Source organism: Mirounga angustirostris, unplaced genomic scaffold (genome assembly GCF_029215605.1).
Source record: "Mirounga angustirostris isolate CCGP_5_RB_7025 unplaced genomic scaffold, mMirAng1.0.hap1 SCAF_9, whole genome shotgun sequence".
NCBI classification, from domain to species: Eukaryota; Metazoa; Chordata; class Mammalia; order Carnivora; family Phocidae; genus Mirounga; species Mirounga angustirostris.
In genome coordinates, this window is record NW_026991717.1 from 134,694,238 (window position 1) to 134,719,284 (window position 25,047).

Consider the following 25,047-nt stretch of genomic DNA (forward strand, 5'->3'; position numbering starts at 1 on the left):
AGCCTCTCAAACAAAATAATCTGATCATTGTTACTCATGACAGAAGTAACACATGTTTATGGTGAAAAATTAAGGTAACATATAGATAAGAGAAAGAAGAAAAAAAAATGAAAAACACAAAATCCCACCACCCAGAAATAGTCATGCTTAATGTCTGGGGCTTAACCTTTATTGCTACATATAATGGACATTTATAAATGTTATATCCATGTTTTCTTCTCAAGACAGAATTACGTCATCCACGCCATTTTCAACCTCTTCTATTTTTGTATTCACCCGTACATCCTTAGCATCTCTCTGTGCCATTCGTTCTGCTCTGACAGCATTTTTGGCTGCTCCATAGTGTTTGCCTTGTGAGGAAACCTGAAATCATCTGGCTAATCCCAGCCGGATGGTTTCCCGAGGTTTTCCACACTCACATTCAGGATTACTTTGATGCCTTTTTAATCTTGAAAATGTCGTGAACTCCCACCTGGGGCACTGGTTGGGGAAAAAAATAATAAAAAGCTTTAATGAATTTAAAGATTATTTATTTATTTATTTATTTATTTATTTATTTATTTATTTATTTGAGACAGAGAGAACGAGAGAGAGAGAGCACATGAGAGGGGAGAGGGTCTGAGGGAGAAGCAGGCTCCCGCTGAGCAGGGAGCCCGATGCGGGACTCGATCCCGGGACTCCGGGATCATGACCTGAGGCGAAGGCAGTCGCTTAACCAACTGAGCCACCCAGGCGCCCCAAAAGCTTTAATGAATTTAATGAGAATTTTACATGAATTGGTGTATTGATAACCACACCAGTCTAGGACAGACTTTGAGGATGGGGGGGTTCTTTGGGGTGGGAGAGGATAACCGGGCCCACCCCCAGCGACCCCTACCCCACCAGTTGCCCAGAAGAAAGCTGAGGCCTGGGGAGGGAAGTAGTTTGGCCAAGATCGCAGGGCAGGAAGAGCCTGAGGTAGGACCCGAGCCCCAGATGCAGCAGCGAGTTCACATGGATTCACGGTGGGATTTTGCCTCAGCCACCAGTAAGGAAAATGCCGAAGGAGGTTCATCTTTACATCATTTCTTCTTTAACCACTAAAGAGTTTTGTTCTCCAAACCACTCAGGGCTAAAACCACCTCTCATCCTTTGGAATGTTGGTTTTTGGAATGACCCAGCCTAACCAGCTGGAAACCGAGTCACTGCCTGACACTGAGAGGCGACCTCTAGGGACCTCTCTGAGGACAGTCTCCTTGGGCAGATTCTTGGACAACACACACAGCCCACACTCGGAAAGACCCCACAACTGGCTTAGTACACTGCTCTGTCATCTTGAAATTCTGATTAAGGAGCCTGCATTTTTCTCCTCCCTGAGCCCTGCAAATCCTATAGCTGGTCCTATCCTAGGGTTTGAACACTTCTCCTGCTTCCCTGTTAGCTTCATCTCAGGTGTCACCCCAAGGGGTCTGGACATGTAAGCCTCCTTGGCACAAGGAAGTTAATTTAGGAACCCAGTGGGAAAATGAGTCAAACAGTGTCATGTGACCATCTGTGATAGAGCCGGGACCCTAACCCGGATTTCTAGGTCTGCTGCACACCAACCAGCTGTGGCCTTTGGACACAACCATTTCATAAACAGGGCGGTCACTCTTTCCCACTGGGAATGAAGGCCACACAAGGGAGGTGATTTGAGGTGTTTGGGAGGTTCTGGCAAGGATTTCTGCCTGCGAACACTGCTCCCATGAGCTTGTCTGAAGTCTACCGTTAGAGAGAACTTGGCCTCAGGGCACTGGATCCCCAAGCCACATCTTTGGAAAGCTCCATGGATTTATAAGTAGCCACATATTGGTTCTCTTTCAGCTTAAGTTGGGTCATAACCTTCATGGTCACACCCGCCGTCTGTTCAGTACTGGGGAGAGGGCGATGACCCAGACCCTGCCCTCAGGAAGCCCACACTCTCACGGATAGGTAACTCCTCGGGTATCCTCAGGCTTCCCCGGCTGAGGCTTTGCAGTCCTGTGTGAACTGAGGTATGTCACTGCACCACCCTGAACCTCAGTGTCTTCTTCAGTGAAGTGGGGATAATACCTACATTGCTGGATCCTCATGAAGATAAGTCTTTAGCCCAGTGTCTAATAGAATCTATGCATGCACAGATATACAAAGATAAACATGCACCTTCTTGTCACGCGGGTCATGTTTTCAACAGCACCCCCTCAGAGAGGACTCCCCTGGCTGCTCAATCTCCGTGTCACACACCTCTGCCCGTTGTTAGGGGAGTTGACAGTGACCTGGCCACAGCTGGCCCCTCCAGCCTCACCCCTGGGACACGCCCCATGTGTCCCATAGAGACCTCCCAGGGCCTCCCCAGGCCCCCTTGGCTCCCGGTGCTCTGCCCCCTGCATAGCCCAGTTCCCTCATTTCCACCAGCCTGGTCCTGTCAGGAGCTGGTCCCAGGAATCCAGCTGAGCCAGAGGGGGATGGACAAAGGGAGGAAGGGGGCGGCTGCACAGAGCTCAGGCTGTGGAGGGGACCCAGGGAGGGGGGCAGATGACTTCGTGGTCTGGCCTGGGTAGCCGGCTGGCGATGCATATGGGGCCATCCAGCCACTGGCCCCAAACCCCAGGAGCATGCCAGCATCGTGGAGCCCCGGTGCATCCTTATGCCTCGCTCCATGGGCTCAGTTTATTCAATTCACTCATCACCAGCTAGGAATTAATCCAGAGGAACTAGAACAGAGACTGCGGCGTGTCCCTGCTGATGGAGCAGAGAGGGGCCCCCAAAGGGAGGAAGCACAGGAAGGAGGACCCTGGTTCTCTTATAGGATCCCTACATTTGATACAATTCCCCGCCTTCAGAAACGGCACCTCCCCCCACCTTTCTAGCAGGCCCAGATTGCTGAGCTGGCCTACCTGAGGTCACCATGCAAGCCTGTGGCTCGTTGGGAACCCACAGCCCCCCTCTCGGGGTCAGACGCTCTGGCTCTACCATGATGCCCCCCACCTTCTGTGTGGGCCTGCAGCGAAGACCCCCACAACTCGGCTCCCCACCCAAACCCCCCAATTGGGTAACACACACACACACGAGCCCATATGAAAAGGACACAGGCACTTTCCTGGGAACACTGAAATGTCATTGGTGAGATGCATAGGCTCACAGTTCGAGTCCCAGCCGTGTCACGTACTAGCTGGGTCATCTGGGGCAAATCACTCCCCCCCAGCCTGTCTCGATTTCCTCATCTGCAAGATGGAGCTATTATTTGCACCTCCCTCAAGGATGGCCATGCAGAGTTGCACAGAGTGCGTGGCACGCGGTTAAGAGCTCAGGACACATCAGCTGCGGGTGGGGCTGTTTGTCAGCTAAGCTTTCTCGGCCCCTCCATGTGCAGACCTCGTCCCAAATTTGCAGTTACTGTATTTCCTCAAAAGTCTGTGCAGTGTGTTGCTCATGTGTATAGGGATGGCTGAGCCTGGCACCTTCCAGGACAGAAAACACAGGCGGCCGTTGGGGCAAAGTGCGTAGGATGTCCCGGCGGTGGGGATACAGCGCTGCATCCTGGTCCCCCACGTCACCCCCTCTCAGCGCGCACGCCCCCTTGGTGATTTCACCGTCTGTCGACCCAAGAACAGTCACTGCATTGTTTCATCTGCAGCCCGATTCCTCTCCCTTTACATTTTTACCGCTAAATTGAATCCACTGCCAGTAATCTAATTTACCTGTGAAGGCACACACAATGCCAACACGACCAAACGCCAATAAAATTTCTAGTAAAACCCATAAATGGCTCAGTACTCGTGTTTATGGAAATCTTAGCCTGCTCCTGCCCCAAGAACCCTGCAATCGAGTCCTAAATCATTCCCATATGACAGTGAGACACTCTGGATGCCCCCAGCAATGGGGGATGAGGCCTTTCTCCAGGGCCTGAGGTGGAGACCCCAAGGTTCTGTCCGGTCCAGTGGAAGGGGGCGTGGGCGGGGCTGGCCCACGGTCAGGTGCACACACCTGCCGAGTCAGGACAGCTCCTCCTGCCCCACCCCATGGTGCCCCGCCTCCCTGCCTCCCAGCCACGCGGCCGAGGCATCTTTCAGAAGCACTGACCATCTCACTTGGGTTTCTGGAATGACAGATGAGAAAAAATCCACTCAGTAATTCACCCTCTCCTGCTGAGTCACACTGTTCCATCTGTTGAGCATAGTACAGGCATTTCCTAGATTCATGAAAGTATAGCTTCTCACTTTGGGAAGAAACCCCATGAGGACACAGTCCCTCTTTTCATAATGAGTTGAATAATAAAAATAAAAGCAAATGCCCATTGAGGACTGAGTACATGGCAGGCGCCATTCTAAGCATTTCACATAGATTAACTCAGCGAATCCTCATGATAGCCCCGCCAGGCAGAGCTTTTCTTATTCCCACGTAGCTGATAATGAGGCTCAGGCAGAGAGGGGTTGAGTAACTTGCCAAAGCCACACAGGAACTAAACCTCAGAGCCAGCTTTTTGGCTCCAGAAGATACTCTGCACCTTGTCCACTGAAGAAGCACCTACTATGTGCCAAGCTGTGAACTGAGTCCCCTACACAGATCACCCTGGAGCCTTGTAACAGCCCTGCTGTGCAGGATTGCCGATCTCAGAGAGGTGAGTCCTCTTGCCCAAGGATGCCCGCCTTGAGATTTGAAGGCCCAGCCAATACGATCGTTGCATGACCTCAGGTTCAGAGGACTGAGTCATCACACTCCTCAGTTCATGGCTAAAGGTGCTCCTGGTCCGTATTAGTGTGCCAGCTTGACTGATGGATAGGTCAACCTAATCTCTTTTTTCCCCATTCCCCAGGCTCACTCCTGCCATTGCTGTATAAAACACGGTCTATTATTTTATGTGCAGGTAATACGATTGTACTTAGATATTATGCTGGTTCTATTTTTTTTTCATTCAGTTATATGTATTTATGCTCTGTCCATGTTGTTATGTGTCTTTCCCTAATTGCTCATGGTATTCCCTAGTGTATGCATCTAGCATGTCTTCATTATCCATCCCCCCCGCCCAGTGATTGGCATATGCGTTGCCTCCAGGGTCCCTGGACCTAATCAGTGAAGTGATGAACATTCCCATAAATATCTTCTGGATTTCTCCAGACCAAACACTAGGGAGTTGCACTGCTGGGTCATAGGAGATACACATAATTAATTTGATGGAGTTCTGTCTGATGACCTTTCAGAATGATGTTCCACCTACCTCCTTGTATCCTCCTTTCTAAACCATGCTAGTCTGATAGATGTAAAGTGATATCACATTGTTGATTTAATTTGCAATTCTCTGGTTCCTAGTAAGAGCATTTCTTCATATGCTTGTTAGAATTTGGGGCTTCTTTGGTTGTGAATTACTAGTTCATGTTCTTTGACGATTTTTCTTTTCTTTTTTTTTTTGAAGATTTTATTTATTTATTTGACAGAGAGAGACACAGTGAGAGAGGGAACACAAGCAGGGGGAGTGGGAGAAGGAGAAGTAGGCTTCCCGCTGAGCAGGGAGCCCGATGCGGGGCTCGATCCCAGGACCCTGAGATCATGACCGGAGCCCAAGGCAGACGCTTAACGACTGAGCCACCCAGGCGCCCCTCTTTGACGATTTTTCTATTGGGCTTCCTGGTTGTTGTTGGCGGTGGTAGTGTTGTTTTTTGTAGATTTACAACAGTTTATATATATATGCTAGGCTATCAATCCCTAGTTAATTTTAGATATTGCACATTTCTGCCTTGTGTCTATTTACCAGTTTTGTCCAGGTTGCCCTTCATGAACAGAAATCCTTAATGTCAACGTACTCAAAAATCCATCTGTTCCTTCCCCACACTTCATTCAAACCATAGCTTATATTCTGGGGGTCTTGTATAGGAAGTCCTTTCGTGGTCCCAAGTTACAAAGATAATCTCCTATAACTTCATTATGTTTATGTTTGTCTTTCACATTGAAGTCTTTAATCCATCTGTGGTTCAACTTTTCTGTATTACTAGTTAGGCATCTAACATATTTTTCTCCCTGTAGTGACCCAGTTTCCCCAACACCTCAACAATCCTTCTTTTCCCCCATTGAAATGCGTGCCCCCCCTTTATTGTTTATGAAGTTCCCACATACACATGCATCTCTCTCCACGCCCCCTCTTTGCTTCTTTGGTGTATCATCCCAACTTGGTTTGTGGAACAGGGGCTTTGCAATTTGTCATTGTCTGATAGAGTGAGATTTCCCACGTTGCTCCTATTTTTCTCAGTTGCTTTTGCTAGTCATAGACCTTTATTCTTCAAAATAAGTTCACGGAATCCGTCAAAAAAGCCCAACTGGAACTGAGATTGAGACCGTGTTGGATTTATGGATTAATTTGGAGAAATTCGACATCTTTTTAATATTAAGTCACCCCCATCAAAAGCATGAAATAGTTATTTATTTGGGGGGTCTTAAGTCTTTTACTACAATTTAAAAAAATTTTTTTCAGAGAGGTCATGTGTTTTATTTATTTATTTAAGATTTTATTTATTTATTTGACAGAGAGAGATGCAGCGAGAGAGGGAACACAAGCAGGGGGAGTGGGAGAGGGAGAAGCAGGCTTCCCACTGAGCAGGGAGCCCGATGCAGGTCTAGATCCCAGGACCCTGGGATCATGACCTGAGCAGAAGGCAGACACTTAACGACTGAGCCACCCGGGCACCCCTGTGTGTTTTATTTTTAGGTTATTTTCTAGATACTTTATGGCTTTGTTGCTCTTGTGTATGGTCTATTTTTTTTTAAAGATTTTATTTATTTATTTATTTGAGAGAGAGAATGAGATAGAGAGAGAGAGAGCATTAGAGGGGGGAGGGTCAGAGGGAGAAGCAGACTCCCCGCTAAGCGGGAGCCCGATGCGGGACTCGATCCCAGGACTCCAGGATCATGACCTGAGCCGAAGGCAGTCGCTTAACCAACTGAGCCATCCAGGCGCCCGTGTATGGTCTATTTTATTATTATGTTTTCTATTTATTGCTCATGTAAAAAAATCTACTGATGTTTTCAAAAGTTGTTTTGTATTTAATAAACTTGCTGAACTTTCTTGCTAGTTCCAATAATTTTTTATTTTTTTATTTTTTAAAAGATTTAATTAACTTTGGGCAACTGGGTGACTCAGTCAGTTAAGCGTCTGCCTTCATCTCAGGTCATGACCCTGGAGTCCTGGGACTGAGCCCCGCATTGGGCTCCCTGCTCAGCTGAGAGCCTGCTTCTCCCTCTGGCCCTCACCCCACTCAGGCTCTCTCTCTCAAATAAATAACTAAAATTTTTTTTAAAATTATTTATTTATCTCAGAGAGAGCCTGTTGGGGGGGGGGGGGAGCAGAGGGAGAGGGACAAGCAGACTGTGCTGAGCGTGGAGCTGGATGTGGGGCTCAATCCCACAACCCAGAGATCGTGATCTGAGCCCATATGAAGAGTCAGACACTCAACCCACTGAGCTCCAGTTCCAATAATTTATTGACTCTGGTTTGTTTGAATTTTTTATTGTATCTGTAACTTTCTTTCCTTGGACTACACTTGTCTAATTTAAGGATCAAGATTACACTGATAATCTGATAAAACTAATTAAATGGTTTCTTTTTCTTCAGCTCCTTTTGAAATAACTTGTATAAGATAAGAATTTTCTCGACCTTGAAAGTTTGATAGCATTCACTTGTAAAACCATCTGGGCCTGGACCTTCTGTGACAAAGGGACCTAGATCACCATTTCAGTATCTTTAAAATGCGTAGCGGTCTATTGGAGATCAATTGCTTCTTCTTGAGTAAGTGTTTGCTCTTTTTTGTTCTTCCAAAATTTGTCTTGATTTTAAAATGTATCACCTTTTAGTTTTTCCTAAAACTTTAAAATTGTGTTTTAGTTTCTCTTGTATCAATAAATATTTTCCTCAGTTTTATTTTATATTTATTTGCATTTTCCTATCTATCTTAATTGATCCTTTTGAAGAAATCACTTTTAGTTTCATTCATCTTTTTTTTTCTTCTGTTGTTAGTGTTGTTTTCTCCACTTCACTGATTCTTGCCATTATCTTCATTACTGTCTAACCAGAGCCATCTCTAACCTTGGTCTTCTGAGCCCTACAGTGATGCTCTTTCTGTTTTGCTGAATCACCTCTTGTAGCAGCTCCTTCAATGGACATTTGACCTCTGTCTTTCTGTGACCTTTAATTCACTGTCTCAGGAGACAGAATCTTCCACCTTTGGATAACTTTGCTGCAAGATTGACTCTAAAGATGACTCTGTAACATTTCTACCACATTTTGGTGACACAAAGAATATTCAGTTTCACCTTCCCAGGACTGCTCTTTGACTATTTCAAGATATTATTTTTCTATTCTCAAAATAAATCCCCAGGAGTTCCTTCAAAAAATCCAGCCCCCTTTCCTCTGGACTTTTCCAATCTATCAGTGCTTCTTTTAAATAGCAGGGCTCAGAATGCAAGACAATTCTCCAAAAGTGGTAAAACAGAGCTGAGTGAGAGAAAACCACCCCCTTCATTTTAAATGTTTTATATCTATTAATGTAACCTGAGTGGGCATGAACTCCATTAGCCAATACCTCACAGTGGGACTCACCCTGAAATCACTGCTGGCCCAAACCCTTTCTCTGCATGCTAGTCACTGCTCGATTCTGATTCCTCTTTCTGATGCCAAGAAGTTGAAATAACTGGTTCCTTTATTTTAGTTGGGAGATATTCTTTCCCCCAGCTGTTCAGTTCTCTTCATTCATAAATTCGACAAATACTTAAGTAATTACTATGCATCGGACCTTGGAGACATAGCAGAGGACACAGCCCATCAGCGTCCATTTCCCAGGGCAGCCCCACCGCCTCCCCCAACAGGGGTTCATGAATTTTGCTTCGAGAAAATTGAAGAAACTTGAAACCATTCATTAATCCATCCATTTGCCAGACATATATTTAAACTCTTACCAGACACTTCCTCCACTCCCCTTTTGCCCATCCCTTGCCCTCACGCCCACCCCCTGCCATGTGTGAAGAGTAGTGTAAGAGAGGGAGGTGGGGAGCCAGGCCAGGCCCTCGGTGAAAACCTCATTCTCTGGCTGGAACCCAGAGCCACAGCCCATTCCTAGGGTCTCCCAGCAAGACACCTCCCCCATCAGCCATGAGAGATTACCCCCAGGATCCAAACCTGCCCCCCAGCTGCATCGAGGGATGTCAGGTACTATTGGGGGAGAGTGTGCCTGAAATCTAAGACTTCTCCTCAGTGTGTCTGGCAGTCAGGCACCAGAACTTAGGGCTAGAAAGGCCATCCTCCCATTTTACAAGTGTGGAGACCGAGGCATCTGCCAGCCATGCCCTGAGGCTGGGGCAGGGGACTTAGGTGGCTTCCTACCATACCCCAAGTCAGCTTCCTCATGGAGGTGGTGGTGAGGACCAGGACCCAGGTGGGGTTGATGGGCCCCCTCCTTGGGCTCGGCATCCAGCAGCAGCCCTGAGGAGCTAGAGCATCCCAGAAAGTGGGGCCTCCCCGAGGGTGGGGAGGCTTGTCAGAAGTGGGAGAGGACTATCACAGGAAGCGGCTGGACCAGGCTCTGGGATGGTGCAGGGGAGGTGTGAGGAGGCCGCCAGACTGGGCCAGAAACTAAGCTGCCCTTGGGTTGGTGATTAAGTATCAAAGTGTTGTAATACAGTGGGTTGCTTCCTGTCTAAGAGAGGGTCTGCTTGAACCTGCTCCTTTCTGCTCACCTTACAGCCGCTTTCTGGCCCAGCCCCTCTGTGGCTGGCTTTCCATGAGGTCCTCTTCTCGGGAGGTAGCGCACCACCCTGCTACTAAGTCACGTGCGCGGCCACAGTCTGGGGGCTTGTAAGAGATGCGAGATCTCAGGACTCACCGCACACCTCCCGAATCAGAATGCGGATCTTAACAAGATCCCAGGTGTGCATTTAAAGTCTGAAAAGTTCTGCCGTAGACTGTGGTTCTATGAGGGTCAGAAGCGTGTCTGTCTTATTCACAGTCTGAGAAGCCCTGGGCCCGTAGCTGCCCTTCCTGCGTGACCCTGGGAGTGGCATTTCAACTCTGTGCCTCTGTTTCCTCATCTGTAAAATGGGGATGACGATGAGAGTCCATGCCTCAGTAGAGCCATGGGGGGGGATTAAAGAGGTGGATACAGAGAGAGCTGGTCCATGGTCACTGCTTTTAACTGTACGGCCAGCCCACTTGGAGCATTTTCTAAATCTTCCTGGTCACAGAGGTAATAGGCTACGTTCTGGCTTTATTTGGGTGCCTGCCTTGTTTTTGGTGTTCATTGTCTCTCCTCATTTGTTGCCCAGATAGTACAGTGATGTCATCGTGAGGGTGGATGCAGAGGACTGCACAGTGCCCCCAGCCCTTACAAACCAAATTCCTTTCCACATGCACCCACACTCTCTATAGTCAACACAACCGTCCAGTATTTACTGAGCATCTACCATATGCCCTACTTCGCTTTAGCTGCTATACTTAGTAGCAATGAAAAAAACAGACAGAATCCCTGCCCTCCCTTCATCATGAAACTTCCAGTCTAATAAAGGGAGACAGATAGGAAGGTAAAAAACAAACAAGGAAGCCAATGCAGTGTAGGTTCAGGGTTGCCTGCTTCTCTTTTCCCTTATTACATAGCAGATGCATGTTACATGTTGTCCATGAAGATGGCAACTCCCCCACCCCTTTAATGTGCTCAGAACACTTTATGGACCAACATGATGGAATCTGTAGAATTTGTGGACACAAGTCACCCAGGGGCAAGTGGGGTCCTCTCCTTCCTACTGCCTATGGGCACCTTGTGAAAAGGCACAAGATGTAAGTCTGGTGGGTCAGATTGGCACCCTCTGTGAGCCCCCAGAGGAGGTGGGCACATGACTTGAGCCGGACCAAGCAGCCCCAAGCAGAAGACTGAGGGTTTTTTTGTCTGAGTACCTGGGAAGGGCTTGCTCTGTTTCTTCTTCTCCTTCTCCTTCTTCTTCATCTTCTTCTTCCCCTCCTCCTTCTTTTTCTTCTCCATCTTCCTCCTCCTCTTCTTCTCCTTTTCCTTCTCCTCCTTCTTATCTTTCTTCCTCCTCCTCCTCCTCTTCTTCTGCTCCTTCTCCTCCTTCTTGTCCTCCTTCTTCTGTAAGCTCTAGGCCCAACGTGGGGCTTGAACTCACCACCCTGAGATCAAGAGTCACGTGCTCTACCAACTGAGCCAGCCAGGCGTCCCTTGAGCCAGGAGGATGTCAGGCTAGATTTGGGGCAGCCATCTCATCACTATGAAGGGAGAACTTCTGAGACTGTGGGAAGAACAAAGGAGAAAGTCTGGAGACTGCGAGAGAGAGACCAAGACCTAGAAAGACTGTAGAAGCCCCAGTCACCTGCTCTTGGACTTCTAAGTTTTCCATTGAAGACAATTCGTGCTGTTTTTCTCGCCCCTTCTCAGAGAAACAGGAGGTTCTCTCCATCTTCACAGAAAAAAAAATGGAGGTAGTATGTTGCAATATGGGAGACAAATATAATGATTAAATGCTCTCCCAGAGTAGCAACTCAACCAGCAGCACTCAGGAGCTGATGTATCCATGCCTGCCCCAGCATCCTCGCCCCTCACGTGGGAGAGTCCTGAGGGCTAGTTCTTCCCTGGCTCCAGCGTCCCCTAGTGGGATCCAGCTCCAGTTGCCGCCATGGTAACACCCACATCGATAGGCTGCCTCCCCCGTCCCTACCGCTGTCTCCTGGGTCACCTCCCAGAGAAACAATGCGCACTCCATTCCTTGTTTCGGGGTCTGCTTCCAAGGGAACCCCAACTAAGCTAGCTCCCTCAGGTGATCATGAGGGTTGAATGAGGGAATGTGAGGGAATGTCTGGCACGGTGCTAACCATCTAAGAGGCTCTCAACAAAGAGCAGCTATTCTTCCTCACCTCTGTTAAAGCACCTGCTACACTCCCTTCACCTTTTATCTTACGGGACTAAGAGGGAAGCCAAGCAGCCTTGGCAGGTAAATGCTTATTATAAATTTTACTGATATGAGAGATGTGTAGCACAGTCAACAAATAATACAATACCCAATACTATAAATTCCACACAGCCAGGTGCTTCTCCAAGAATGCTTTCACGTGATGAGCTCCCCTACCCGTAGCCAACCAGTGGTCTCAACTGAAGAATGAGGGCAACACCGCCCAGCAATGATGGTGGATGTTTCCATTTACATTAGCACGTAAGACAAAAGCGAACGATGAAGTTCTCACGAGGAACCCTGGAGCAGTGTCTTCGCTGGCTCAGACGTTAGTTTTCAAAGGCTGGGAGAATGGGGCCTCAATTCGGGGGGCTATTTACCATGTACAGCGACAGACACGACACACTTTAAGTGTATTCCACGTACTTTCTTTTTTTTTTTCCCCCCACGTACTTTCTTAAATCTAAGCGATCACAGAGCCCTATGTGTGGCGGTGGCCCATTTGCATGGTAAACGCTCCCATCCAGGTCGGAGCGTCGCCTGGGCGCAGCGTGGCCAAGATGAGAGCTAAGTTGGCATTTCCCGTGTCGCTAAGTTGGCATTTCCTGTGTCACTACCACGCAGCTCCAATTGGCGTGAATAACCTCGGGAGCTCAGGCGGCAGCAAAGATTTAGTAAAATAACCAGGAATGATGAGCTTTGAGTACTTACGACCTTTGCTTTTGAATTAATCCACCTGATTTTTTGAGGGCAGTTTTTGGTTCACAGCAAAGTCGAGCAGCAGGCGGAGTGCCCTGTTCCCCGTCCCCGGCACGCACAGCCTCCCCGACTTCAGCATCCCTCCCCAGACTGGGTACGAGTACGTTGGTAACCCTCAGTGAACTTGCACGGACACATCATCATCCCCCAAAGTCCACCGCTGACTCTGGGCTTCACTCTTTTTTTTTTTTTTTAAGATTTTATTTATTTATTTGAGACAGAGAGAATGAGAGCCAGAGAGCATGAGAGGGGGGAGGGTCAGAGGGAGAAGCAGACTCCCTGCCGAGCAGGGAGCCCGATGCGGGACTCGATCCAGGGACTCCAGGATCATGACCTGAGCCGAAGGCAGTCGCTTAACCAACTGAGCCACCCAGGCGCCCCTGGGCTTCACTCTTGCCATTGTGTATTATGTGGCTTTAGACAAATATAGGATGACACCCATTCACCGTCGTGATATCATGCAGAATAGTTTCACGCTTACCTTTGTTTTTAATATAAGTTATTTAAGTATAAATTTACACAATTTAATTATTAATGATGAAATGATGGTTCTATTTAATGCTCTGCTCATAAAATTCCTGAAATGGTAGCAACTGGTTCTCGGGCCTCAGCGCGTGCTGGGTCCGCTGCCATCGGGCCTCGCCGAGATGCCCAGGTTCCCAGGCCTCACCTGGACGGCCACCTAATGCCTTCCAGGCAGAGCCAGACATGCTCCAGGTAGCTCTGAACTCGGAAGACCCACCTTGTAGCTGGGTGGAGTTGGGTCTGCCCCCCGGGGCCTGTGGGACCCTCTCCCCTGCCACTTCTGGCCAGAGCTCTAAGCAGTCAGGGGGCTGGTGACACTGTCCAGTTTGGGGACTGGGACGACACCTGGGAGCGCACACAAGCAGCTGCACCAGATGGGCCAGCAGCGTGGGCCGCTTCTCCAAACCCTTATTCGTCCAGGTGCAGCCGCTTGGGAAGGCGCCATCATGCGTTTGGATGGGAGGTCCCGAGAAGTTCACAGTAAAAATCAGAAACGATTTTACGTTGAGGAGGAATCATTTAATCGGAGAGCCACGGCCTGATGTTGTTCTGTTCACACGCTTAACTAGCATGGCTATTATTTGTATAGCTTTCCAGAGAGATTTACACAGGGCATGCTGCCTTTAAGTGACGGCCCTCGGAGCCGACCCCGGCTGGACCCTGGAGGGAGCCTCCTGAATGCTCTGACCTGCCAGGCCCCGCAGTGCTGGGAGCTGGGGCTTGAAAGACAGCAGATCTTGCAGTCTATGGGGATGGACGCTTCCAGGATGGGGAGACTTGCTCTACCATAGGGGAGGAACAGAAGAGGCACCAAACTGGGACACCTGGGTGGCTCAGTTGGTTAAGCATCCGCCTTCGGCTCAGGTCATGATCCTTGGGTCCTGGGATCGAGCCCACATCGGGCTCCCTGCTCAGGGGGGAGCCTGCTTCTCCCTCTCCCTCTGCCCCTCTGCCCCGTTCATGTTTGCTCACTCTCTCTCTCTCTCATGCTCTCTCAAATAAATAAATATAATCTTTAAAACAAAAAGAAGAGGCACCAACCCAGTGATCTGTTTAACACCCAGGTAGCACCTGTGATAGGTCGTGCCTTGTTCTAAACAATTTACAAATACACTTTACAAATACTGCGTTTAAACCTCATAAACTAGGTACTCCTAAACCCATTTCACAGATGAGGAAACTGAGGCCTCAGAAGGGTAAGGGACAGATTTTGAACCCAGGCGGTCTGGTTCTAGAGTCAGTGCTCCTGTGATGTCACTCGTGAAGGAGGCAAGGAATGCAGAGTAGTTGGGAAACAGCAGTAGCCCGGCTGGGCGGGCGTGGCTGGAGATGGGAGGGAGCGAGTGGGGAGCAGATTGCACACACCCACACGCGCACCCACAAGCACGCACATGCGCACGTTCGTGGCTATGTGTGGATGCACTTAAGTGTGTGGACACATATGGACGCACCCGTGGACATAAACTCGCACACACACATGCACACAACACTTTATCTTTACCCTGAGGATAGTGGCAGGTCCTTGAAACAGGAGCGTGTCGCCCTCAGATTTGTGCTTTGGAAAGCTCACTCTGGCTGGGGAAGTCACTTCTCTGCACCTCAACTTCCTCATCTGAAAAACGAAGGACCTATTTTTCCTACAACGAATGTGCAAGTTCCTTGTAAACTGTAAGGCTAAAGCTGTGTGAGCCATTTTTTTCTCAAGCCATTTTTTTCTCCTTGTCATGAGAGTAAATTGTGAACGTTCCCAACATGGATCTCAGCACCTTATGTCAGCGTGAGGGGGTGGGGTGACTGTGTGTGCATGTGCAAGCATGCGTGTGCATGAGTGTGCAGCCAAAAAAGAAACTGGACCCAAAAGGAGTAAGAAAAATGTGCAGGGTCACCCAGCAAGCTGACGAATGAGCTAGGATTCGAATCCAGGCCTGTCTGACTGGGATCCTCGTGGTTCCTGCCTCACACCTCGAGGCTCTGGAAATACCCAAGAGTCAAGGTCACAGAACATTTTTTCCAGGCCACTTGTCTCCTCTGACTGTGGCTAGTGGACCCTTCCAGCAGGCCTCAAGGGACAGTCATCTACATGCCATTAACCACAGGTGACCCTTCTCAACCTAAATGTCTTGACCTGTACTCATTCTTCATAGCTTGAGAAGTTGTAACGTCCTTTGTCTGTCCCTCCCTCTTTCCTGACTTTCCTAGTTCTACGATCAAGGGTGCACGCCACCCCCCACCCCACCAGGAAGGAGCCTATTGACGTCAGAACCAGGGAGGGAGCTTGGCAGAGGTTTGCACATTGGATCGGGCCTATACTCAACTGCTGGCCTAGTTAGCCTAGGTTACCTAGTTAGCCTAGGTTACCTAGTTAGCCTAGGTAACCTATGAGAAACGCAAGGCCCAGGGCTGGGTAAGACGATGTGTGTGAAACAGGAAGAGGTGAGCATGGGCCAAAGGCCCCCTGGGGAGGGGAAGATGTAGGTGGGACAGTTGTGCAAAAGGGGGCGACTGGCCTCTCTTTCGACTTCTGAGAAACAGTGCCAACTGTTACGGAGAGCTGCCCAAGGAGGAGACAGAACCACAAAAGTGACCTCTGAGTCCCCGGGTCCCGATGTTTGGAGGGCAAAAGAGAATGGACAGAACAGAGGCCACAGAATCCAGAAGCCCAGTGGAACTGGAAAGACATGGGCTCGAGCCCCAGCTCTGCTACCCATTTGCTGAGCAACCTCACCAGATTCACCCAACCTCTCTGAGCCTCGGTTTCCTCTTCCCCGAAATGGAGATAATCACCCCCACCTCTCAGCTCTGGTGCCGCTTGCAGGCGGCCTGGAGAAGGCCAGGCACAGAGCTGATGTTCCAAAAACGGCCGCTCCCGGAGGGTCACCGTTGTTTGGACATTGCCATTCACCGAGGCAGGGAACCCACTCAGCAAGGCCTCGGGGAAACTCCAGACTGCCTGCAGGGAGCAAAACTTCCAGCACCCCTTTCCCAGTCGGCACTTGGGGCTTCACTTACCTCTCTGAAAATTGAATTAAAACTTAACAGTAGTACCATTGTTGTGGACATGGCGTGGCCTTTTGCCAGCGAATAGTCTTTAATATCCACCGCTGACAGGATGGAATTAGCTGCGTTTTGTTTTCTTTTTTTTTTGTTTGGGTTTTAATTTCTTGCTCTTTCATTCCCCCCCAACAGGGGTGTAAGCTGGTGTTTAATCCCATCCTGAAAGCACTGGGCCGCTCTGAAGTAGGGCGGGCAGGAGGCCTTGGCCCCCGGGGCCTGACCAAGGTGAGTGCTCCATGAGCAGAGGCCGAGGGAGCCTCTGAGGATCCCCCCGGCATCCGAGTTGGCCAACACGGTTTCTGCAGGCACAAGAGAATCAATGAAGAATTATAGTTAAGCCTCCTGATCATTATCCTCATTAGAGGTAACTGGAGCCCCCCTGGCCCGAATGCAGCTCTAAACCCCACTAAGACGGGACACACTCGGGAAGAATACGCTGTATGTAATTTAATAATCCTGGAAACAAGTCCGCATTCTTTTCTGTCTTTGGCCCAAAGGAGAGGTAATTCCTGATGCAGCCAGAGAAGTGGAACCATGCCGACTCGGGAGAAAGGCCTAGATAGGGCGGACAAGGACTTGGGATTTGGAAGCTATGCTCTTTCTCCTAGATGTAATCACCTCCCCGTCCGCCATGCCCCCGGCAAGGCCTCCGCTAGCCCGTCCGAGCCTTCTAGAACCTTGACGTGCATCAGAGAAGGGAGCCTCTCTCTCCAGGTCAGAGTAGCCCCTCATGTGACATTGTGTGGTGAGCAGAGAAGTGGTTGGATTTCAGCCCCCCTTTGCCCCCCCAGGCGCATCCCTACGTAGAGGGTTCCCTTGTCACCCCTTTGCACACAGACAGCACCTTACGGTTTCTAGAGCACTCTCGCATCCTTCACCTTTTTGGATTTTCCCACGGTCCTGTGAGAGAGGCAAGGTGGGATTGTTACAGCCATTTCACAGATGGGAACATGGAGGCTCAGAGGTGTGAGTGGCCGACCGAAACTACAGGGCTGCGCTGGACCACGGCTGGCCTGGAACTCGGGCCTTCTGACCCCAAGCCCAGGAACCCTTTTTGTGTCCTCCGAGGCTCATAAGGGCTGAGTTGTGGGCTCCCTCAAATTTATATGCTGAAGCCCCTAGCCCAGTGCCTCAGCATGTGACCGTGTTTGGAGACAGGGCCTTTAAAGAGGGGATTACGTTAGAATGAGCTAATTAGGGTATTCTTGATCCAATCTGACAGGTGACTTTATAAGAAGAGATCAGGACACAAACACAGAGGAAGACCCGGTGAGGACACACAGAAAAGACAGCTACCTACAATCCAAGGAGCGAGGCCTCAGGAGACACCAGCCCTGCCGACGCCTTGATCTTGAACGTCCAGCCAGCAGACTGGGAGGAAACAGATGTCGGTTGTTGAGGCCATACATCTGTGCTCTTCTGTTACTGCAGCTCGAGCAGACTAGTGAAGGCCCCGCCAGGCCTCCCTGCCTCCATGGTTTGCCCCGTCAACCTGGTCCCCGTCTGTCTTGTTGGCTCCCAGCCCCGCTTTGTGACCTGGCCAGCACTTGACACCCACCTCTTGGGACTGAGACCCGGCTTGTGGCGGCAGCGCTGGGTGGGGGGCGATAGGACCCCAAACCCCTGGTTATCCAATGAGGCCGGCGTGTGACAGAGCTGGAGGCTTCTTAAGCAGATGGGACTTTTAGGATATTCTTTCCCACTAACTCGTGTCTTCGTTATCATTTATGCTATGATATCAGCTTCACGTGCCTCAAGGGCGCTAGATATCTCCGTACCCGGAAACACGACTTCTGGGAGAACTTTTTGTGAATTTCATTCTTAGCGTCGTGTCTGTCTGTGTGCATTGTATCTACAAATATGCATGCAGACGTGCTTCATGATTAGCTTTCTGTATCGTTATCTGTCAAAAATGACGTATATACACCAACACAGACGTGTTTGTATTTCCACCGTACCAATAAACTTTCCGTGTTATATTCAGCCTGTTTACACCAGCATATGAACATATCAAAATAAAGACATGTTCTCCCCAGTGTTCTTCTCTAAAAATCTGTTCACACGCCATTAATAGAGGTTCCGTTAACTATACTATTCGTCACATTTTGACCTTGATATTTTCAACATTCTCCTTTAAGATGTTTTGAGGCATGCATGTTACACCCTTGCATTAGGCAGAAATCTTCAAAACCAACAAACTAATTTCCAGCACCCACTTTTTTCCGACACCCTCCTATGTGGGTGTGTCATTGCGTAGACCAGAGCACAGAGTGAAGCATATACAGCAGGTGCTTTAATAAAAGACTGATGCTTTGCACAGAGTGAAGCGTATACAGCAGGTGCTTAATAAAGGGCTGATGCTTTGCAGAGTGAAGAGTATACAGTAGGAGCTCAGTAAAGGCTGATGCTTCCCCCCCCCACCACGCCCAAGCCTCTGTCCATCTGTCCAGCCTGTTGGGTCCTGGCCCAGCTGGGCAAGTCCATAGGAGTCACCAAGTGGCAGCCTTGCCCGTGGAAACAGGGGGTGGTCTTGACTTCACTGCCCCTTGCCCCTCCTTCCAGCACCCCAGGCCCGCCTGGGAGGGGGGCACTTGGGCCAGGAATGTCTATGTTGAGGTCATCAGGGCTGCAGCCACTTGCAGAGGTGGTGAGGGGAGCTGTCACCGCCGGCCTATAGCCAGAGTGAAACCTAAAGGGCTCACCTGACTCTGGTCCGAATGGGGGTCAACCTGGGCCAGCCTCGGCTACTCGTGGCTTCACGGTGTGTGGCCGCAGGAACATGGCCCACAGAGATGGCAGCCCAAGTAGAATCCCACCCAAGAGAAGTAGGCAGGGCCTCCCATGGAGACATTTATGACTTGGGGCTGGGTGGCAGGGCTGGGGGTGAGCAGGCAGAGCCCAGAAGGGCAGGGAAGGCTTTGCAGAAGGAGCTACATTTTCGAATGAACCTGGAGGTGGACGAGAGCCCATAGATAGGGAACCCACCACGCACTTCATGCCATTGCAGCAGCATCTTCTTGCCACGTGCCCTGGACCCGACTCTCCGTGGACCGGCTACGTGACCTTGGCCGAGTCTCGCCTTATCCGGACCGCTGCGAGAGGCAGGAAAAGCGGAGGAGGTTTCCTATCAGCGGCCGCCCGGATGGCAGGTCTTCTTGGGAGGTGGCGGAGGGGGCGGGTCAGGCGGGCAACCAGCAGCACCGAGGGCCACCCTCCCCAAAAGTGAAAGCGAGAAACCAGGAGAGAGTGGCTGTCCCTGGGTAGAAGCCCGTGCCCCCACTCCCCCCCACAGCCGGCCAGGAATGTGCTGACGGGGTATGAACCCTGTCCCCGGCCATGCCAGGGCCCTTTCGTCCTGCTCTTTAATACAAACAGCGTCTGTCTGGTAGACCAGAGCACCCTTCCTTCCCGCATGGGCCCTGCCACACCTGAGACGTATAAACAAGGCTTGGGCCTCAGACTATTGAATTAGGCCGCTCCTGGCATTGCGATCATTGGCAGAGCAGTTCCTCCACGATTGTTACCGGCTCTAATCAAATCTGGAGAGTGGCTGGAATGCTAATACCTCCCCCAGGAGTGTGTCCTTCAACAGCCGGCCGCCACACCCCCTCTCGACAGAGTCGCCCTCTTGGCTCCAAGCCCCGGCCGTCTTTCTGTTTCAACACAGGTGGCTCCCCAACGTGGGCCAACTGGTGGGGCGATGTTGTTCTGTGTCCCAGGAGAGTCCCCCACCCCCCCGGGGCTTTGTGTCCGATGGGGTGATGAGAAGGTGACAGTGATGGACTGTAACGCCTGCCCCAGCCCTGTTGGGAGGGTGCACAGGTGAGCACCAGGTGGGCTCGAAATGTGATCTGTTTGGGCCCCGGTGGAATTCATTCATTTATTCATTTGCTGAACAAAGGTGGGTTGCACACTCTACCGTCGGGCACAGCCACGGATAAGAGGAGGCTCCTGGCCTCCCAGGTTCACGGTCGGGGCCTGCTCTCCAACTGACATAGCCCACACATCACAGCATGTGTGTTACAGACACCATGATGAGCGTGAGATGGGGGCCTGGGGGGCATTCCAGAGGACTTCCTGGAAGAAGCTATATGACGGACGAATCCAGGGCAGGGTGGTAAGGGCTGGGTATGGTGACAAGAGACTCTACTCAAGGACCTTTGGGAATCCCAGCAGAAGGGTTTGAATTGGCACCAGATGCCTGGGACAAACAAGGATCAGAAGTCATATCCTTGGCATGGGGTGGAGGGAAGGAGGAGGATCTCATGGTCCTCAGTGTTGAGCAGTGTGGCTCCCTCCCTGTCAGAGATGGGGACGAGGGGAGGAGGCTTGGAGGGAAAGGTTTAGCCAGGATGCAGCTGTATGAGGGTGGGAGAGTGATTGCTAACCTGGCCGGAAAAGGTGCCCATCTTCACGGGACCCGGTGCACTCGGCAAGGTGTGGACAAGGAAGGTTGGGCTGGCTCGTGTTTCACACCCAACAGGGGCCTAGGGTCCTCCCCAGTGGCTTCTTAGGCCCAGGGCTCGGCCATGAAGGAGGCAGATTGTTGGGGGTGCACACAGAGCCTGCGGGGCATGCCGGCCCCCAGGAGCTTATACTGTAGAGAGAGGAGACTGGCAGGTAACAGGGAAACACAGATGCTAACAAGTGAACAAAATGAATCACTTGCTAAGTCCGTGAGGCCACTGGGGAGGTGGTTAGAGACACAATCCTGGAGCGCTCCTGCCCGTGCCCAAGTCCCAGCCCTACCACGGGCTCCTGGTCACATTGCACAACTCACTTAATGTCCCTCTGCCTTGGACTCCTCATTCTTGGTCCATGAACTGGGGATTATCATTGGGTCCGTCTCGGGGTGAGTGCACGTGTGCGCATACAAGTTCAACAGCTCAGAATGGTGCCGCACAACGGTGCTGTGTTGTGTTTATTGTTGGTGCCCCGGGTTGAGAAGGATTCCGAGGCCCACCGGGCTCAATGGCGCTGGAGCCCAGAGTGGTTTGTGCGCTGTCTGGTCATCCCCAGTGTCGGGCTCTGCTGGGAGCCCGCTGCTCTGGCAACCCCTCTACTCTCCTTGTCATGGTTCTGACCAGCGTCTCCTGAACCTCCTGGCCCTTCCTCTGCTCTCCTGACCTCATTCATTCATTCTTTCCCTGGGCCACAGGGGGTGGCAGGGTGAGGTCTGGACAAAGGTGGCAGCAGTGGACCGTACGGGAGGGGACAAGGAGCCTGGAGTGTCCCTCTCATGTCTAAGGGGGCACACGAGCAAGTCCATTCCAAGGGGCACTGGCCTGGGAGTCTCAGCAGCTCCACCTCAGTGTGGGTTCACGGGCAAGTCACGTCCGCTCCCTGGGGCTTAATTTGTCCCGCTGAACCACGAGGGGCAGACATTTCTTCAAAGAGACTTCAGCAATAAGACAGAAGTGGACCTTTTCTGGTTGGGGTTTGGGGTCTAGGGCCCATCCATTCAGACTCATCCCCCTTGAACCCTGAGGACCCTCTGGTCGGTCCCCTTGTGCCGGGGCTCGGGGGAGATGGCCAGGGAGGGCAGCTCGGCACCGTGGAGGGGGAATGACTCAGGCTTGGACACCTTGGATTCCAAAGCCAGGGCTACGCTGGCTGTGACCCTGTGACCCTGGGGGATTTAGGCTCTCCGAGCCTCAGCCTCCCCATCTCTCAGAAGGGGTAACAGTCATGGTGGCAGGCATGCAGAAGTGGGGGCTCAAGTCGGGGAGGAGGAGGAGACAGGGAGGCCTGTCCCTCCTTGGATAAACCTTCCTGGGCAACCAGCTTATGCTCTTAGGAGACTCCAGTGGACCCTGGCCTCCTCTGCCTTGACCCCATCTGTAGCCACTCTCCCCCATCCTTCCTGCAAGCTCATCTCCCAGAGGACCTCCTCTACCCTCTGCCTGCCACCCACCCTTCTAAGTCCAGCTCCAGCCTCATGTCCTCTGGGTAGGTTTCCTGACCACTCCAGCCGGGAGCCTGCCCACCCGCCCTGCTCCTGACACAGCCCTCCCCATCTTCATTGCGCAATCAACTCCCCTCCTCCTTTCAAGACCAAGTTCAAAGCCCCGTAACTCAGGCTTCTTCTTGCCTCCCCTCTTGGCAGGGAGAAGTGGACAGCACACAGCCCGTCACGGGCAGCAGAGGTCAAGCCTGGTTTTGCAGCCTCCAAACCCGTGTGACCTCTGAGCCTCAGCTTCCCAATCTGCAAAATGGAGAGGCAAATACTAGTGTCTCCTTCGTAGGAGGATTTGCTGTGATGAAGGACGCGGCCCAGTGCCTGGCCTACGATAAATGCTTAGTAAGAACATTCCTACCCGCCGAGTTGTATTATTTGCCATCTATTCACTCCTGCCTGCCGCCCCGCCCCTGTGCCTCGAGCAGCCCTGTGGGGCCCCAGAAGGAGGACTAAGGAGCCCAAACTCTTCAATGTGCCTGGTTTTACTTTCATTGGTGTTGTTCCACTTTATCCCCCCAGTGTGACCCCGGGAGAAGGCACAGGACAAGGATGTTTAGGCTCACTTTTTAAATGAGGAGAAAAATCCATAGCTGTTCCCAGAGGCCCTGGGGCCCCAGCTCACTCCCAATGCTTCAGCTACAAGATTTAACCCTAATGATGCAGGAGGCAGAACAGAAATGTTCGCGAGTGCGAAGTGAGGAGGCAAGATGTGCTCCCCAGGGCAGCGGTGCACACTGTCTGTCCTCCACCCCACCGCTGGGTCCACGGAGGACCAGTTATTGGGCAGGGTGGCACCAGGTGGGCCCTGGGTGCGAGTGGCAGGGACCAGGCTAGAGGGAACCCAGTCCAGCCCGCACAGCAGACAGTTTGGACCAGAACTCCCGCCGGGGCCACGGGCTCCGCAGATTCATGCTGCAGGGCGAGCCTTCCAAAGACCTTCCAAACACCTGCTACCTCCTGTAATCCCCATTCAGACCCCAGGCCAGCACGATACCATCCCCAGTTTACAGACGAGGAAACTGAGGCTCGGGAGGATTTAAGAAGCTGCCCAGACCACGTGGGTCACAAGGACACAAGCAGAGGTGAAGGTGGGACCTGTCCTTCTCACTTTCCTCTGCACCGTGCACCCCTCTAGAAGGCTGAGGTGACAGGCCCAGAAGCTACTCCACAGGCCTGTGTCCACCAGGAGTCTAAACCATCCAGTGGGGCGCCTGGGTGGCTCAGTCCATTAAGCGTCCAACTCTTGGTTTCGGCTCAGGTCATGATCTTGGGTTTGTGAGATCGAGTCCCACGTCGGGCTCTGTGCTCAGTGCAGCGTCTGCTTCAGATGCTCTCTCTCCCTCTCCCTCTACCCCTCCCCCCACCCCCCAAATAAATAAATAAATCTTTAAAAAAAATAAAAATAAACCGTCCAGTATCTGGGGCACTTTCTACATCACAAAGACTTCTGCAGGCAAGAAATGGTGCCCCCTCAAGCAGCAATGGTTTCTACCCTGGAATCTTTGGAAATACAGGAAATACCACCTACCTTAAGAAGAGACGCTTCAAAGCCATGAGCATCCATTGCATCCCTAAAACTCCAGGGGCGCTCAAGGCTGCCAACTCCAGACGACCGAGAAAGACTAGATGCACATTCACCATAAATATGTCACATTTCCACAATCATGTCTCACCTGGGGGTGACTATGACATCACTCCAGCGCATCATAGTTTACAAAGGGCGTTCCTGGGCACACATTTCCTCGTTCATCAAATGCCTTTTGGGGGTCTCCCGTGTCCCAGCCACAGGTCTGGGGGCTGGCTGACAGTGGGGCACAGAGAGCATGCCCACCTTCCTGGAACTCGTCCGTGGGAGTGAGGGAGAGGCAGTCAGCGGACGGCGACGCACGGTGCATGATCAGAGCTGCATGGAGACAGAGCACCATGATTAAGAGGGAGAGGGGTTCTGGGTTAGCCAGAGTACAGCACTCTGAGAGTGGCCAGGAGGCTGAACCCCGAAGGGCCATTCTGGACCTCCCCACTCCCTCTCTGAGGCAGGTAGACTGGGGATTATCTATTCCCATTTTCCAGCAGGGAAAACCCAGACTCAGAGAGGTTAAGTCATTCACCCAAAGGCACACAGCTAATCATCAACAGAGCCAGAGCTCCAGTGTGGGCTCAGTGGATCCAGCCAGCCTGGGGCTTACCCCTTCTCCTCTTCTACCTTCACTGCCTTACATACTCCCCCCTGCAATTTATTCGGTGAAGTAAAAATTCAGAGTTGACATTTAAAAGCTGAATAGCCAGCCTCTAATGGAAAAGATATTGTTTCCATTTCGAAAGAGTCCCCGCCTATTCTGCAAGTGAAGCAAGACCCATCTAGGGATGGTCTAATAGTCACGTGATGAAGCCCTGGCAAGAGCGTCTGCAAAACTCACATCCTGTCAATACGTTTTTAGGAATGTCATCACACCCAGATTGTAGAAGCCACTGATAATAAAAACAAGACTCAGCAGAGGGTGACAGGAGTGTGTGCGTGCGTGTGTGTGTGTGAGCACATGCGTGCACACGCGTACGTGAGGCACCGTGCCTGCTGCTCGGTGCTTTCCTGCTCACGGTGACAGGGTCAGGGAAGAATTTTCTGTGACTAATTAGGTTTTAACTTGCCAGAGAGAAAGTGGACATTGGCAGGCCCTGTATAAGAGTGAAACAAAGTTTGAACTAGAGTGAACTTAATTTCCTTTGCACTGAAAGGAAAGAAAGATTAATGAAATATCCCCAAATCCATCCTGTTAGTTTTTATTAAATCAGCAAATGAAATTTAACCTCCAATTCTG

General features: G+C 51.0%; 1 long non-coding RNA gene across 1 annotated transcript; it reads right to left on the reverse strand.

Annotated features, from left to right (window-relative positions):
• Positions 1-216: 216 nt before the first annotated feature.
• LOC135361491 (uncharacterized) lies at positions 217-24,543 on the reverse strand. The gene is made up of 4 exons (XR_010404772.1): positions 24,418-24,543; positions 23,905-24,134; positions 10,928-11,277; positions 217-480 (listed from the first exon to the last, which is right to left on the reverse strand). It is a non-coding gene; the product is annotated as an uncharacterized LOC135361491 (long non-coding RNA).
• Between the last annotated feature and the right edge of the window lie 504 nt (positions 24,544-25,047).